The sequence below is a fragment of the Castanea sativa genome, chromosome 1 (assembly GCF_040712315.1).
Source record: "Castanea sativa cultivar Marrone di Chiusa Pesio chromosome 1, ASM4071231v1".
Classification (NCBI taxonomy): Eukaryota; Viridiplantae; Streptophyta; class Magnoliopsida; order Fagales; family Fagaceae; genus Castanea; species Castanea sativa.
This window is the reverse complement of record NC_134013.1, coordinates 67,237,569-67,255,595: the sequence shown is the minus strand read 5'-3', so window position 1 is coordinate 67,255,595 and position 18,027 is coordinate 67,237,569. Positions and strand designations below refer to the sequence as shown.

At 36.2% G+C, this 18,027-nt stretch overlaps 1 pseudogene; it reads left to right on the top strand.

Moving 5' to 3' along the window:
• The first annotated feature begins 14,309 nt into the window (after positions 1–14,309).
• On the top strand, positions 14,310–16,652 carry LOC142632630 (B3 domain-containing transcription factor VRN1-like; annotated as a pseudogene).
• The last annotated feature ends 1,375 nt before the right edge of the window (positions 16,653–18,027 follow it).

The window sequence follows — 18,027 nt, the reverse complement described above, 5'->3', positions numbered from 1 at the left end:
AGGCAAACGCCAAGTTTCCGAGAGAGAGAGAGAGAGAGAGAGAGAGTCATTTGTGTGAGGCAAAATATTTCTACAACTATGTGGGAGACTTGGTGGTGTGACACATCAACAAAGTTTTTGACTTTTCAATTTTTCTATTGCTGTATACAATAAGCCTTAGATATGTTGGGATGAAAATTAGAATTTTTTTCCCTTTTATTTGTTGAGGTAATTCTTAAAGGACAAAATTTGACTACAATCTTACTCAATCTTACTACATATTTTGTATATCTAACTGTTGAATTGCATGTTCTTTACACTCTTAATACATATATCAAATTTTGTGTCAATCGGATATCATTTACTATATGATGTATAAGCTTATATTATATGTATAATTTTAAACTATAAAAACTTGCAATTTAAACAATTTATTGATGACATAGCTATTGATTTTTAATTTTCTAAAAATTTTGCAAGTATGGAGGATACAAGAAGAACATATAATCCAATGGTGGATTTGTCAAAATTCATCTCCAATAAAAAGATATTAAGTAATGTTATAGCCTAAAGTTACAACCAATTTTGTTACTAAATTTTATCCTTGTTAAAATACCTATATGTTCATTTTAAAGATGCTAAATATTTAATTATTATAAATTATTGACAACTTGACATATGTATTATAGATTGTTTTTTTTAAAAAGAAAATTATGTTTTTTGTAGACTATCTTTTATATATATATATATATATATATATATATATATATATATATATATATTATTAGGTAGGGTATATATATATATATATATATATATATATTATTAGGTAGGGGTAGCCAAAATGATAAGGTTATTTAAAATTTTTCAAATTATTTAAATTATTTTCAATTTTTTTTTATAATTTTTTTCAAAAATTGGGAGGGGGAGGCCCCCCTTGTGCCACTGCTTCCCAGCAAAAAGGGTCACTTGATTGGCTTTCTTGAGCAGCTTCTAGGTTAATTGTAGCTAAAGAGACACCAGTGCATGGCACGTTGTCATTGCTAGGGCTGTCCACGGGTCGGTCCGGGTCGGGTTTGTGCCCAACCCGGAACTGACCCGCCGGAATTGGGTGGAGGAAAAATGCACCCGCAACCGACCCGCCAGAGTAATCGAGTCGGACTGTTCAGGTCATCAACGAGTGGCGGGCGGAACGGTCGGAGTCATAAATCTGAGAATACAACGAGAAAACGGTGAAAAAAACATAGATCCGGCGAAGAAACCCAGATTCTGGTGAAGTTTTCCCTTAGATCGGATGATATTTCGCAAGATCCAACGAAAATCTTACCGGATTTGATGAGATTTTGCCAGATCCTGTCAAAATCTCACCAGATCTAAAGAAAATATCGCCGGATACTGGGGTTTTTTCGCCAGAACCTAGAAGGACATCGCCAGATTCTGGAAAAATGTCGTCAGATTCTGGAATTTTCGCCGGGTTCTGGAAATCTCTCGGTCGGTTTGGTTTTTTCGGGTTTTAGGGGAGGAAAACCGAAACCGACCCGCCGGAATCGGTTTCTGGTGATGAAGACCCGTCGACGATCCGCCAGAGCAGTCGGGTCGGCCGGATTCAGGTCGGATCCGGTCGGTTCTTCGGGTGGGTCGGGTTACCGGATCCTTCTGGACAGCCCTAATCATTGCATGCAAAATGTACCTGTTTTACTTTGTAGGTTCCTTGTATATATATTTACACAGTCTATGCCTGACACTGCCACATCAGAGGTTTCATTCTGACATTTGCTCTTATTACAGTAGTATTGGTCAAACATTATGGGAGTTTCAACTTCGGAAACTTGAATGTTAGAGAATATAATGTCCTAGTACTGAGCCTGACCTTCCATGATGCGTTGCAAAACATTATGACTATTAATTAATAAGTACATGTGTGAGCCCAGTGCTAATTTATAGCATATATATTGAATGCCCAAACTGGCAAGTCATAATAAATTTAAAGGTTATTTTAAACAACATAAATAATTTTTTTTAATGGTGTGTTTAAAATTAACATATCATTTATTTAGATTATTATGATAAAAAAAATAATTTCTAAACTAATTTGGAAGAAAGTTCTTCCAATCCATTACTTGCATAATTTATAAAATTATTCATGTGCATTTTAGTCGCATAACTTGTTTAAAAATTTATTGGATCGTGTGATTTAATATGTGTATAATTTTATAAACTGCTACATAATAAGTTGGAAATAATTGCTCCAAAACACTATCAAAAAAGAAAAGAATAGAAATTATAATGTATTTTTAAACTTGCCAAGTCTTTATTCGGACTCCAGTCTATAATTTTTGGTTTTTTTTTAGTTAACATTTATTTAAATTAAGAAATAAATAGTAAATATTAAATTAAGGCCAAAACGACATCGTTTTCGAGGTCTTAGTGACAACAGTGGATGGCAGGTTAATGGACGACTAAATTGAGGAGTTTTGAAACTTTGAAAACTGAAATTAACGAATGCAAACTTAGAGGATTGAAACGAAAATTGCTCAAAGTAAACAAGAGGAAGGATATGGTCATCACAAAAATCTGAGAAGCACAGTCTGAGAAAAGCCCTTCTCTCTAAAGAGTGCACCAGGAGCATTCAACCCTCGGACAACGAGTCATCCCACCTGTAAGGACACAATTCGAGCCCGAACCCACAATCAGAAGGGGATGAGACTGAAAGACCTTTTTACAATAAAATTTGTAGAGAGTGGACTTGAAATCTAGGTTCTAATGATGTTTAGATAACAAAAATGATGGGCTTTGATCACAATGGTACACATAAGGAACTGTTTATATGAGTATGACAGAAATATTTTCTTCGGACATAAGTCGAGGGTGACTTATATTACTTCTTCCCAAGATAGATTACAATTATGGATAGTGAGGTCTACAGTGTTTTTTCTCTCCTTTTTTCCTCCCTCCCTGCTGAAGGTCCCTTCTTTCTTTTATACTCCCTCCTTCCTTTCATCTTCATCCTCTACATCAGGGTTAGATTGGTGGTTTAGATACTTGTCACATCCATCTCTCCTGAAGTCTTTAGAGATAAGAGCGAAGTTCCACACTGATGTTCAGGTCTCACTTCGCCATTAATGCGGTCAGAATAGCAGTTTGCAAAGCATTCAATGCGGGGGCGGTGGTAACAGCTTTATCTCAGATATTCTACCGCCCTTCTCCTTGTTCTCCACGTTTACCGTGTCTACCCTTACCTATAGGTTTTTCTAGAACATAGCCTGTGGATGTTAACCAACCCTGTGGTCATAATTTTCCTTGGACTAACTTCTCGGACATACTTGCTCAAACATTATCTCTTTTTTATTTAGTATTGCCTTTATGAGTTAACAGCCATACACCCTCGGACAGTTCAGTGTCCTCAGATTGGGCCTTTAGCCCGAAGAATACTTTTGGGCCACCCCACACATATTTCCTAGGCCCAATGACCCTACACCACCTATTTCAAGCTTACTTATCCCCCAAGACATCAATAGGAACCATGAAAAATCAAGAAACAAATGAACCCAAAGACCAGAGGGAGGAAACCCTTGAAAGGGACAACCATCCCCTCCGCATTAAATGCATCCCAACTACTAGCAATGCTACATTATGACTGAATGACACACTAGAGCAATGTGAAAACAGTCTACTGCTGTAACTTAAGTAATGCTCCCAAGTGTAAGATTGTCGCAAAGTAATAACTCGGTAAGTTCAAGGTCGAATCCACAGGGAAAGAGAATTGATTAGCAAATGGAAAGAGAATAAAATTAAAATAATAAAGTTTAATTGAAGAGATTTTTTATGGTTTAGTAAAGTTAATTTAAATTGAGAGAAAATAACAATATAAAAAAGCGCTAAGATTTAGGGATCCGCACACTATACATCTACTGGTAGTCTTAACAATATTTATTTAATAACTCAACTAAAATTCATATGAATGATGATCTTAGTCGGATGATTTAACAATAAGAACTCAAGAATTAATTATCTAAGGTAGTTTTATAAAATTGATTGATTTTAGGCAAAACAAAACTAGTGAATTAGTTCAAAAGGAATACCAAGCATTTAACGTACCTAGAGTCTACGATAAATCAAAGAATTATACATAACTAAACACTATTCTAGATGAGTAAATCAAGCAAAAAATAATAACATAAGTATTAAAACCATAAAATAATTGTTAAGAACATACCAATAAACGATTTGGTCTCACCATTTGCCTTAACAAGACTTCTAGTAAGTCATAACACAAATAAAACTCTAAAAAATGTAAAGAAATTTTAAGAAAACCTAAATTATGTTCTACAGCAGCTCTCTCCTGAATTTTGCCCTAAAGAGCCTTTAAATAGGTCATGGAATCCTATTACAAGTTGAGTTCTCGTTTAGAGAAAATCACAAGTTTTTAGGCTTCACTTAACCGACGTTTTCAACCTATTTAACTTCAAAATTCGGACTTTGGTAAACTACAAAATTGTAGCCCTTTAAGTTAACTTTCCAGCTTAACTTAAATCATGTCGATTGGAAATCTAAGCCGAAAGTTATGCTTGAAATACTAACTGGTGCGCAAACTAGAATCTTAATCTGAATTGGACTTGAATTTGGTGCAAATTTCTTTTGATTCCTTACTCCAATTGGACTTGGATTTAATTGGGTTGGCATTCTTTAACTTCATCATGGCCCTTGTAAAAGTAAAGTCCATTAACTTTCTTCCTTGCACAAATCCACATATTTAATTTCATTATCCTACAAAAGACAAATTCACGCATTAAAATTCAATTAAGCACAAAATTGATTATTCAACATTATTTCAAAACTAATTATAAAATAAATGAATTAACTTAAAATAAATATGATAATACTTTCTAATAATGATATAAATATGTAAAATTAAGCTATTATCACCATCCATCCGCATTAAATGCATCCCAACTACTAGCAATGCTGCATTATGACTGAATGACACACCAGAGCAATGTGAAAACAGTCTACCTTTTACCCATCTCTACCTTAAAAGAAGGGAGAAATAGAGGATGGGACAAGTATCTTCTTCTTCTTTTTTTTTCTTTTTTTTAGTAAACCATGCATTAACATAGAACTAAGAATTCACAAGTCTGTTACAATGCATATTAGCCTTATCAAACGTCAAAATAGTCTCCACCACAGGCGATGGGTTACAAAAAAAAGTAAAGCCATACAAGGACTGCGCTCCTAGCTTAGCCAATGCATCAACGCACTGGTTGGCTTCACGATAGGCATGGATCACGCACTTGTTTGGAAACTCCTTCAAAAGGTTCCTGCAGTCAGTTAAGAGTGGTTCCATCATTAAATTTTTAGATTCATTATTCATTAGGATAACTACACTCAAAGCATCAAGCTCAATTATTAGTTGTTGTATTCCCATTTCCTTAGCTAGCATTAATCCATCTCTGAGCGCCCACAGTTCAGCCAAGGCGCTATTAGTGAAACCCAGCCCTCTTGCAAAACCTTTTAGCCAAACCCCATCATGGTTACGGATCAAACCCCCCCCCCCCAGCTCTTCCTGTACTTTTCATAGCTGAGCCATCAGTATTGAGTTTCAACCACCCCCTTAGAGGCCTCTCCCATCCCATTGGAACAATGGTTTTCAGTGGTTTGATCTTAGTAGCAAGCCCAATAGCGAAAAACTCCACACTGTTTTGAATGCATTTTATTCCAAATCTGAGTATCAATAGTACCTGTCCTGAACAGAAAATGGTTTTTGTGAGTCCATAGATGCCACAAGCCCATAGGAAATAGCACCTTCCAAGGAGTACCCTTAACAGTGGCATTCATCTCATCATTACAATTGATTTCCATCCAAGCTTTAAAGGGAAGCATGAATGAATTCCTGTAGCTGTGGGGGACTTGCAGCTGTAACCAGAATTGGTGAGCAACCTCACAGCCCCTGAACAAGTGGTCTAAAGTTTCATAATGCTTCTTACATAGATTGCACAATGGATCAAGGATTAAACCTCTTGAACCCAGTACATAAGCCGTGGGTAGACTATCATGGAGACATAGCCATATTAGGAATTGAATCTTTGGGAGAGTTTTAGTCTTCCAAACCCACTTGTATGACAAAGTATCCAGGTTCATGGGGTTTAATCCCCTTGCAATGAGGTAGGCTGCTTGAATAGAGAATGAACCATTTTTAGAATATGCCCACATAAGACTATCACTAGCTTGGGGCTCATAAGAGAAAGGGGTGGCCTTGATGGTGTTAAGCACATTAGCTGGAAGCTCAAAGGAGATGCTTGCAGGCTTCCAGCTATGGTTATCATCGAAGCATTGTCTCACAGTTAACTCTTCTTCACATCGGTTCAGGGGGCCTTTAATAAACTCCTTCAATCTCCCATTAGGCAACCAAAAATCCATCCATAAATTCACAAACTGACCATTTCTAACTGTCCATCTCAAGCCCTTCACATAAATTGGCCCTCCCTTTTTGCAAGCTGCCCAAATCTGAGAGCAGGGCAACTTTCCTCCTGTATCATTGACTCTGCTGGGGCAGAGGTATTTTGCTGACAGCATATTTGCCCAAGGCTTCCCTTCCTCATGAGCAAGCCTCCAACAAAGTTTAGCTAGAATGGCTTCATTCCTATGCTTCATTGAGTGCAGCCCCAAACCTCCCAAATCTTTGGGCAGAGTAACCGTACTCCACTTAACCATATGCATTCTCCTTTTTTCCTCCATAGACCCCCAGATGAAGTCCCTCATCATTTTATCAATGGAATCACACACTCTAGTTGGAAGGTTGTGACACTGCATATAATATTCTGCAATAGGTGCAGCAGCTGACTTGGTAAGAACTAACCTCCCAGCTCTTGATAGCAACCTAGATTTCCATCAACCTAGATTTCCATCCAGCTAGCTTGCTCTGAACCTTATCAAGAATAAAATTGAAGGCAGTTCCAACTTTGCCATTGTGAATGATGGGGAACCCCAGATATCTACCAAGATTATTGGTAGCGAGAATCCCCAATCTCCTACACATAGTCCTTTTCCTCCTAGCTGTAACATTAGGAGAAAAGAAGATTTTGGACTTACCATAATTGACCTTCTGCCTAGCCAGATTGCAAAAGTTGTTAAGGACTTCCATAATGGCAGAACAATTCTTAGTGTTAGCTTTGGCAAAGAGCATGATGTCATCAGCAAAGAAAACATGGGAGAAGCTAGGCCCACTTCTTGAAGCTCTGACCATATCCCACTTCTTTTCCTCACACAGTTTGGTAATATGAGCCCCAAGAAATTCCATGCATAAAAGGAACAGATAGGGTGAAATGGGATCACCTTGCCTGATACCTCTTGAGGGACAAAAGGGCTGGAGTTTGCTTCCATTGAAGAGAAGGGTTGTGGCAGTCATAGATACACAACTTAGGATCAAATTAATAATGTTTGCAGTAAACCCAAAGTGAGTGAGCACAATTCTAATGAAGCTCCACTCTAAACGATCATATGCTTTCTCCAAATCTATCTTCACCACCATATAACCCTCTTTACCTCTCCTTTTCCCAAGAGAGTAAATGAGCTCTTGGGCAATGATGACATTATCTGCTCCTCTTCTCCCCTCCAGAAAAGCAGCTTGCATAGGGGATATGAGTCTAGGCAGCAGGGGTCTAATCCTTTGAACAAGGATTTTTTATACAATTTTGTACACAGTGTTACATAAGCTTATAGGTCTGAAATGGCTGACTGTTTCAGGTCCCAATTGTTTAGGGATCAAAGAAATGAGGGTTTGGTTAAGGTGATCAGGGATTTTAAGGTGTTCAAAAATTTTCTTCACTTCACTTCTCACTGACTCACCAACCACAAGCTAGAATCTCTGATAGAAGCCAGCATGCATCCCATCACTTCTCGAAGCTTTGTATGGTTTCATGGACCTGAGGGCATCCCAGATCTCTTTATTCGAAGGCATCAAACCCATAGAATTGGCTTCATCCTCCTCTAGCCTCATACACCACTCTGAATCCCATCTCTGAACCATAGGGCAGGCCACTTGGCCAGTCTGATATAGTTTAGCAAAGCTTTTGGCAAATACTTCTTGGACTTGCTCTACATTATGAATCCACTCTCCCTCATCATTTAAGATGCTAGTAATCATGTTCTTACTCCTTCTAGCCAAGGTAGTCAAATGAAAGTAGGAAGTGTTTCTCTCCCCAAAAATACTCCAATTAACTCTGGACTTCATTGCCCATAGCTCCTCTTCAAGCTGTAAAATTTCATTGTACTCTCCGGATAGTTGCTCTTGGAGATTGATTAGGAAATTATTAGGATTATTGGCAATAGCTCTCTGAGCTCCCAATAATCTTGCCATGATCTGCTTCTTCCTAGCAAATATATTGCCAAAAACTTCTTTGTTCCAAATTTGGGCTTTGTGGGTGAATCTAGTGACAGCTTCAGCTACTTCCATTCCAGCCCAAGATTCCCTAACAATGACTAGAAAGTCATTATGGTCAACCACATAGGTTGGAATCTAAAGGGACGGTTGGAGGAATAAATCAGGTTAGGGCAGAGATTAAGCAAGAGCGAGCAATGGTTAGAGTTAACTCTGGCCAGATGAGTTACATTTGCTTCAGGGAAGGAAGATTTTTAGTCAGGATTAGCCCAAACTCTATCAAGTCTACATTGTATGAGACCCCCCCACTTCTCTCTTGTTAGTCCAAGTAAATTTAGGCCCTGAGAACCCCAAATCCATCATTTGACACTTATTCATACAATCTAGAATAGCTCTCACTCTTCTTTGACAAATAGGATTACCCCCAGCCTTTTCTCCTTCAACAATAATCTCATTAAAATCTCCCATCAAAGCCCAAGGAAGATCATGCAATGTAGCTATCAGTTTAAGGTTTTCCCATAACATGCATCTTTCAGCAAATCTAGGACTAGCATAAATAGCACTAATAATCCAGCTTAAGGATTAAGACCTTACCCGGATAATGGAATGGATCTCTTGTTCGGTTGAGGCCAGAACTTCCACATGCACCATGTCAGTCTTCCAGAGCATCCAAATGCCCCCAGCAAAGCCAATAGTATCTGCTAGCACCGAACCATCAAAGGGAAGGGATTCAATCATCTCCACAGACCTAGCACCACTCATACGAGTCTCTGTGATCACCATTAGAATTGGAGCATGCCATTCCACCAAATCCATTACTGTCTTCCTGAATTGGGGTTTCATAGCACCCCTACAATTCCAAATTAGGATATTCATAATCTTAAAAACGGATTTTGAAGAATCAACCAGCACCAAGGAAGGAGAATCCTCAGTGTCTCTCAACCTCCATGCTTTCATCACCTCTGCCTTCTTCACCATCCTCTCCCGAAACAAAGTGATCGAGTGGTGAACTATTCCCAGCTCCCCAATTGTTGCTTTGGTGAGAATGGTGCCTTTGATCTTGTCTTCTGCAAATTGAATCATCCTCACCCTTTGCAAATTCCCCTTCATAGAGCATTCCACAGGCTTGTCTTGAAGGGTCATCCTCGCTGTAATCACCGGTTCCATCCATTCCTTCTTTGCCTCCGTCAGATATTTTCCCAAGGTTTGCACACTTGAACTTGTCGCGGACAAGCTTGAGTTTGTTTGCGGCGGGGTCTGAAACACTAGCCTGTCTGTGACAAACCTCCACCACGGATTCGGGGTCAGCTCCCATGCCTTGTTCATCAAAGGAAGGTAGCCCAACTCTCTGCTCTCCTCCGTCAATGGAAACATATTCTTCCACACCAGCATCAGCTCCAAGTCGAACCACCCCCAAATCTCCGTTGTGTCCTGCTTTATCCACCTGATCGTCTCGTCAATGGGACAAGTATTTTCACCCAATCTATATCCTCCCTATAGGTGGACGGTGGGAAGGAGACCACCACGAGCGTAAAAAAATAGAAACAGATCCCCCATGCACAGGGGATCCAAAAAAAATTAGTCTAAGAGAGAAAAAGTGTAAGGCAGAGAGAAGAATCATTTCAAACTGTTATCTTAGAGAGTTACTCCACTTCTCGTATTTGCTGAGGACATTTTATATGAGATATATATATATACACACACAACTTCTTTTACTCTTTATTATCAATTCTTTTTGTTGTTATTCATTTGAGATTCTTTTATATCTATGAGTTAGTTTTTAATCCTTTACAAATTAGTTGTTTAGGTTTAGGCCTTAATCCAAGGATTTATGCTTTTTACCCATACACTATATTATAAAACCATGTCAGCCACCTACTTCTTTCATCTCAACAACTCACCCCAAAACCAGTTCCCAACATCTCATTATAGAATGCTTACAAAATTATCTCAAATGCAAATGAACATACTCTAAAATAAGCTTATCTCAATAAAAGAAACAACAAAAACTCATATAGTTGCTCTAGAAAACCAACCCTTAAATACCCATTTGAAAATTAGACAACTAAATCCTTATATCAAAGCGAAAACCCCCCAAATGAATTGGAATTTTCGAAGACAAACCCAAAGGATTTCATAGAAGAAATTAAGAGAAAACTTAAATTTTTACCTTGGGCTTCATCCACTAAAAAATCTTATGGGGTTTTGGCTATTAAGAGGATTAATGGAGAGAACTCCTCACTACCATGGAGATCTTGACTAAAGAAGGTAAAATAAATGAGCAAGTAGATATAAATGCTTGAAGATTCAATCATGAGGGAGGGTGAAGAGTGAAAGGGGCATGAGATAGAAGAAGGGAGGGATCAATGTTTTAAAAACAAGACCGGCCAATTCAACCGGGAACCGAGCATAGAACCGGTTTGGTCAAAATCAAGAATCGGTACCTTTTTTTGTTCTTTGATTGCTTTTGGTTTTTAAAACCGTAAGAGGGAGGGGCGACTGAAGAAAATAAGAGGGGGGAGGCAATGTGAGACATAAAATGCCTGGGGGTGGAGCTTGGGTTTAATTACAAAAATACCACCCACTTAAAATCATATAACCAAAAACTTTTTTTTTTTTTTGGGTGTTACAACTTACAACCACTAGATCTCGAATGTGATTTATAGGATTCTTAGTGGCATACTAGCTAATTGAATTTATTTATCTCATCATTTGTGGACTTGTAGAAAATCCTCAACGTAAGTTCCACCAACCATAAGCCAAACAATTTGGTTTCATATATATATATATATATATATAAGGCTAAAATTATGTTGTTGTCACTGTAATGGTCCTTGCCTTGCCAAATGAAGTCCTATAATTCTAATATACTACATCAAAGGTCATGTATCCATGTATTGCCTAATAATATAGTGCATTCACATTAAAGTTTCTAATCAAAATTCAAATACATAGTTGTTTTGATCAACGAAACAATTTTTTTTCTAAGGGAAAATAAATTCAATATAAGCATGCATTTGAAATTAAAATTTTTTAATGGAACATTTGAATTAATTGGGAAGCCTAATGTAGTAACCCTATGTTTTAATTACCCTTGGTGGTATTATTTACTAGCGTTGCTTGGATACTTGGCATTGGCAGATTGGCTGCTTTGCTACAAAATCCAAACCTAAAGTGAAGGAAGAAAAAAAGGGGTAAGTGGTTAGTAATTAAACTCGATTATTATTAAGTTGTGTGCTACTAAAATTAAGGCACTAAACTCAAAATTTAAGAACCAAAATGATATTTTCACTAAATTCAATACAGTTATATATTTGAAATTAATTAGAAAGTTTAATGTAGTAACTAGTCATCCTAAGTCCAATTAACATGTGGTCTTATAAAATTTGGTAATAGATAATTTTAGGCAAGGTTTGATATCACTTTCATGAAAATATAATAAAAAAATTATTAAAATTATTAATTATTTTTTTATAAGAAATTTTCAAAAATATTTTCTAAACTAATGCCTGTATTAATTTATTAACTTTTACCAAATTTTAATTACCCCTTTTGAGTATTATTACAAGCCTTGGTTGGACACATGGCATTGGCGGATTGATCACTTGGCTACAAAATCCTAACCTAAAGAAACGGGAGAAAGAAAAAAGGCAGTAGGTAGGGTAGCTAATTAAACTCGGCTATTATGTGGTGCACACTGATGGGATTTGAAAATAAATACTGTGTCTTTTGATGAATTTGGTAATAAATATCGATCACATCCCATACCTTTTGATTGAATTAATTTGCTTGAATTGTCGACGCTTTAATTGGATTTGCATCACTCTATTTAATGACCTCTGTAAAGCACAAAGGCCAACGATATGCACCTTTAATTAGAAATGCAATATTTATTCTATTGGGAGGCATGGCCCCTAGAATTTTTAACTATCTTTCCTTTTTTGTATTTTTGGTAAAAAAAAAAATTAGACATACCATATTACCATGTACATCAATTATATTATATTAAAAAATATTAACGAATGCCTTAAGGGCATTAGTTAATAATTTATTTAAAGAAAATTTTTATAAAAAAAATGAAATAAAACAATTAATATTTTGACAATTTTTTTCATTTCTCATAAAAGTAGTATTAAAACTTTCCTAAAATAGATTATTAACCAATGCCTTAAGGGCATTAGTTTGCATGACCCTATTATATTTTTATTAGAATATTTTTTTTACAAAAATAAAGAATTTTTTTAAAAGAAAAGAATGACTTATTTGATGTAAATATTTTTGTTTACGTAAGATCAAAATTTCATACATTCCATATATCCATGTACCATGTATAAGAAATAAATATACACACACATAATTTTTGAAGCCCCGCCATTAATTCTATTCCAGTAAAGTGATGATGACTAGAGAGTATTTGGTAAGTTAGTTCTAACACATTTTTTCACATTTTATACAATATTACATACATTTATACACACTTTTTTACCCACACGTATATCAAAAATACCCAAACAACATAACTTAAACTCATCTCCTAAACACCCCCTAAAAATCTATAACATGCATGAGTAGGTGTTTTGTGGCAATCTTTTTTTGTGTTGTACAACAGTTTATGAGTTAGGTGTTTTTCTTTTTTTAATATATTTTCTTAAAAAAAAAAATTAACATTCTACAATTATGAATTTTTTTGCACAATTTGAGGTTTTTTTTAATTATTTAACGGGAATTTTCTAGTCATTTAGACAAATTTTAAGGTAATTAAGGGGTATTTGGTACATGTGTTTAAAAATAGTATGTGTTTTGTTGTTTAAAAATAAATGTAAAAATACATATGAATAAAAAAAATATATCAAAATACATATAATGTTATTTAAAATTTAAAAATGTATATTTGAGTTGTGTATCACCCCTAAGTCGGGGTCTAAGTTCTTCCGAAAACTTTTTAAGTCCTTCAGAAGATTTAAATAGTTAATTAAACGGGATGTTACGTTGACTAGACAGGTGGGAGGTGGTAATAAATATTGATTATTACAATTTTTTTTGGTTAACAGGCTTGAATGGAAAATTCTTAAGTATTCCCTGAGTATAGTGAAATGGTATTTCCTCCTCTCACATTCATGGTGAACCCCACCATAAATTTAATCAGCAGACTCCGCCATGAATGTGAGAGAAAGGAGCACCATTCTCCGTGCTCAAGAGTACCTAAGAATTACTCTGCTTGAATATATATAAAACAGAAAACAAACTACAAGCTGGCCACAGAGGCCAATGTTGTGGCTACAAGCCTAAGGTCAGACTGACCATTAATATCTGATACAATAAGTTTAACTAATTCACCAGAGGGTAGGCATCAAAAATAACAAAATCTTCCCTCATGGAACAGCCCCTCTTAGCCAAAAAAAATCGGCGCATTTGTTTGCCTCCCTAAAAACATGTACTACCCAAACCTGCATGAGTCTTGACAAGAGGAACCTGCAATCATGTAACAGAGGGAAAAGTTTTCTGTTAGGACAGGCAGAATTATTAAGCATCTCCACTACTACTTTGGCGTCAAGTTCCACTTCCAACGCATTTAGTCCCAGTTGAATGGCTAAGTAACCATCCCTCAACGCCCATAATTCAGCCATCACACTAGTAATGTACCCAATAGATCTTGCAAAACCTTTGATCCAAACTCCCTGATTATTACAATTGCAACTTCACTTCAGCTCCCACCTGGGATTGATTTGCTTGAATTGACAACGCTTTAATTGGATTCTCTTTTTTTGGTGAACTCTTTAATTGGATTTTCATTACTCTACGCACTCTTTTTAATGGCCTCTATTAAAGTTATAAAAAAATAAAAAATAAAAGCACAAAGGCCAACATTCAGGCACTATTTACTATTGTAGGGTAGCCTTAATATTTTTCGTACTCAAGAAGCATCAACAGTTCAACTTCTTCAACTAGAACTATGACTCTTCAACGGCGGAGAGACAATGAGGATAGCCCTGCTGATCTTACCACAAAGGCCCCACACTTTTTTAAGATTATTATGCCTCAAACTCTTCAAGAAGGAAAGCTTGCAAGTATACTTCCATGATCTCTTTCTTTATCTGTGATTCTTGAAAAATTTATATTTGTTGATGACCAAGTTCAAGCAAATCCGTGAACTTGGTTCAATGTTACATGTAGTCATGCAAACTTTCATTTTGTAATGCGTAGGCATGAGTGTTTTTTTTTTTTTCCTGAACAAATACTTTTTGGCTCATCCTATACTCAACCCGAAACAGGAGAGAAACAAAAGAAGTGGGACAAGGTTAGGCCATGAGTTCTTTTTTCTTCTTTTTGGACTGTATATTTTTTCAATATCATTATAATCAACTAGGTAAACTTGTAATGGTTTTTCTTGTTTTGTTTTCTCACATGAAACTTCATTTCTTTTTATTCAATCATTATATTCTTTTAACAATAATAATGGTAATAATATTAAATAAGTCTTAATCCTTCTTTGACTGCGGAACAAGAATAGTAGAAGAAAATAAGAAAACAGTACAAGCAAATAGGAGGACTTTATTCTATGTGACATGTAAATCTGCCCTTTTGTAATGCGCGTAGGTTATGGCTATAGCCTTTTCGAGTTTTTGATACAGTGGAACAAAATATCCCATCAGTTTTTTTTTTTTTTTTACCTCTTTCAAGGACTGTCTATATGGTTTTTGTCTGTTTTTTTTTTTTTTTTTCTCTACCAACAAGTATCTTCTTTGAACAATTTTAAAGTATTATTATAAAAGAAAGACTAAATCCATTTTTTGTAATGGTACTGACTGCACAACGAGAATAGAGCTTGATTGATTGCATGTTTTTATTTACAAAGCCTGCATTTATGTTATGGAGATTCTTTACAGCGGATTCCAAAAAAGTTTATAAGCAAATATGGAGTTGATCTGTCAAATATGGCATTTCTTACGGTTCCAAATGGTACAAAATGGAAGGTCAAGATGAAAAAACGTGATGGTGAGGTTTGTTTTCAAAATGGTTGGTGCGAATTTGCAAGGTGTCAACCCTGGGGCACTTGCTAGTTTTCAGATATGAAGGAAATTCACACTTTTATGTACTCATATTTGATGCCACTGCAACAGAAATAGACTAACCTTTAGGTGACCAACACCAAGTTCGTAGGATGGAAGACATTGAGAGTGATGATAACTCTATTGAAATCATGGATGGCTTTATGCCAAGCCGAAAAACAAGGGAGAAATCACCATTACCATGCCCTCTACCTCATAAGAGGGCAAAAACCAATCCAAGAAGTTCTTATTTGCAAGCAGGGGATACACACTTTAGACCTGAACTCACTAAATCTAAAGGGTCAATGTTAGAGAAGTCAAAAATGAATGCAACGGTATCTTTTACTAGGCGAGAATCTAAAGGTTTGAATCTTAGACTTTTGTTTAGGATTTTGATTATCACACATCTTCTATTTCACATCTCTTTTTTCACTTCCACTCTATGTGCTTAAAATGTGAACATTCCCATATCACTTGTGGATTAGTGTGTGAAATAGCAGATGTGAACGAGTGTAAAAGTATAACAGTGTCATGTGTTTATAGCCCCTAACTGAACCTTATTTTTAAGCAGAAGAATGCAGTAGAGCTACGAAGAGATGCCCAAAATCTGAGGTTATTGAGAGGATACAGCCATTGTCTGCCAGTGAGAAAGATAGAGCTCTTCAGAGAGTTAGAGCTTTTGTATCTAATAATCATTTTTTCATGGTTGTCATGCAACCATCATATGTATACCCCGGGACATCAATGGTAAGCTTCTAGTTCAGAAACGTGCAGGCTCAAACATTTGTTAACCAAAAGCATTTTTTTCCTTTATTTGTTGGCTGAAAAGGAGAAATCTTCCTTATTACCCTTTTTCTTTATTATCTTTTATAGAGTATATCTCCCAGCTTTGCGAAAAAATACATGAGGAAGATGAGTGGTGAATTTGTCATCCTTCGGTCTTTTAATGGGCGAACTTGGTCTATTAAGTTTAGTTTTTACGAAGCCATTGCACAAACAAAAGCCATGTTTCAGCAGGGTTGGAAGGAATTTGCACGAGACAATAACTTAAAAGTAGGTGACGTTTGTATCTTTGAGCTAACTAATGGCATTGAAGTTGCTTTTAAAGTTGCCATTTTCCGGGCTGCTAATGATATTGATTGCCCTCTATTGAATGGTAAGGAACTGGTTGATTTTGTAAGCCTGATTGCTATTAGTTTCATGTGCATGACTTCATATTTTCATGTCATTTCAGGATCAGCTCATAGGGGTGGAGGAAATCGAGTAGGACACAAAAGCAGCCCGTTAGTTAAACTTGAATCTGATTGCAATCTGGATGATGTGTCTTTCTCACATGACCAATGTCCTGCGAAAGATGGTTGTGTAAGCATGTCTACCAATCGGAGAAGGCTAAAAGCTAAGGCTCTTGTGAAGAACCAAGACTATAAGGCTCTTGAGAAGAAGCAAGAATTGATGACTTCTAACGGAAAAGCTGAAAATCTTGTGAGAGCGAATGCTTTTAAATCAGAAAATCCCCTTTATGTGGTTATCATGCAACCATCATACATTAATGGCAATGGTCGTGTGGTAAGCTTTCAGCTGAACATCTTATTGGGTTTTAGAAATGCAACTCCTATTAACTGTGAATTTTCATAGATTAATTAGAAAGCATGTAGCAGAGAGTTGTTGCTGGACATAACTTGGTAATGATGTTTGCTTGTTTGTGTTTTTAAGGGAATTGAAGTTTCATTTATATTTAACAGTATCATCTGGATATCAAATAGTATCATATTAGGTAGAAGGAAATCACATAAGAATATAAAGTCATTATGAACAATTTAATCAAATCACTGGCATCCATATAACTGCCCTTCAACCATCAGCATAACAAATAATATTATTGTCTCAAAACTGCTTTTCATCCAAATGGGTTCTACTATTTTTGAAGTATCTTTTATTATTTTTTGTTCAGAGTTTACCACATGGCATTATGAACTACATACTGAGAAAAGGCTTTACAAAGGACTACACCAAAGGAAGTGTGCTCACTGTGAAGCTTCAGGTTGTGGACCGATTATGGCCTGTGAAGTTATACGCTTATGAAAGAATGTATCAGGGTTCATTTTGCAAGCTATCTTCTGGCTGGACTGCATTTGCAAGGGAAAATACTTTGCAAGTACGAGATGTTTGCGTATTTGAGCTGATTATGAGGGACGATGTTGTGTTAAAAGTCCACATTTTTAGATGCTTCGATTAAGTGGTTACTAACGTTGCATTGTAAATAGTGTATTATGTATCATCTTGGGAGCTTATTATTTTGGTACTACTCTGTTTAAGACTATCCCTTTTCTGTTTTTGGATTGGATTGAATCAAGGTTGATGTTTTGTTATATCTACAGCCCTGGTCTGTCAGGGACTTCTATCAGTAGGGTCTGTATATTTTGCCCAACAATCTTGACCCTTATTTAAGGCTTAAAAGTCACTAGCTATTGTTAGAATTTTGGTCAGGTTGTTATGGTTTGGCTAACTAGTTGCCTGCAAAATTTATCCCTTTATTCATGTCCAACACACTTTTGAGCATGTTGATGATTTGAGCTTACTATGCTCATTATTCCTTTTCATCACCAGTTGAAAATGAGCTGT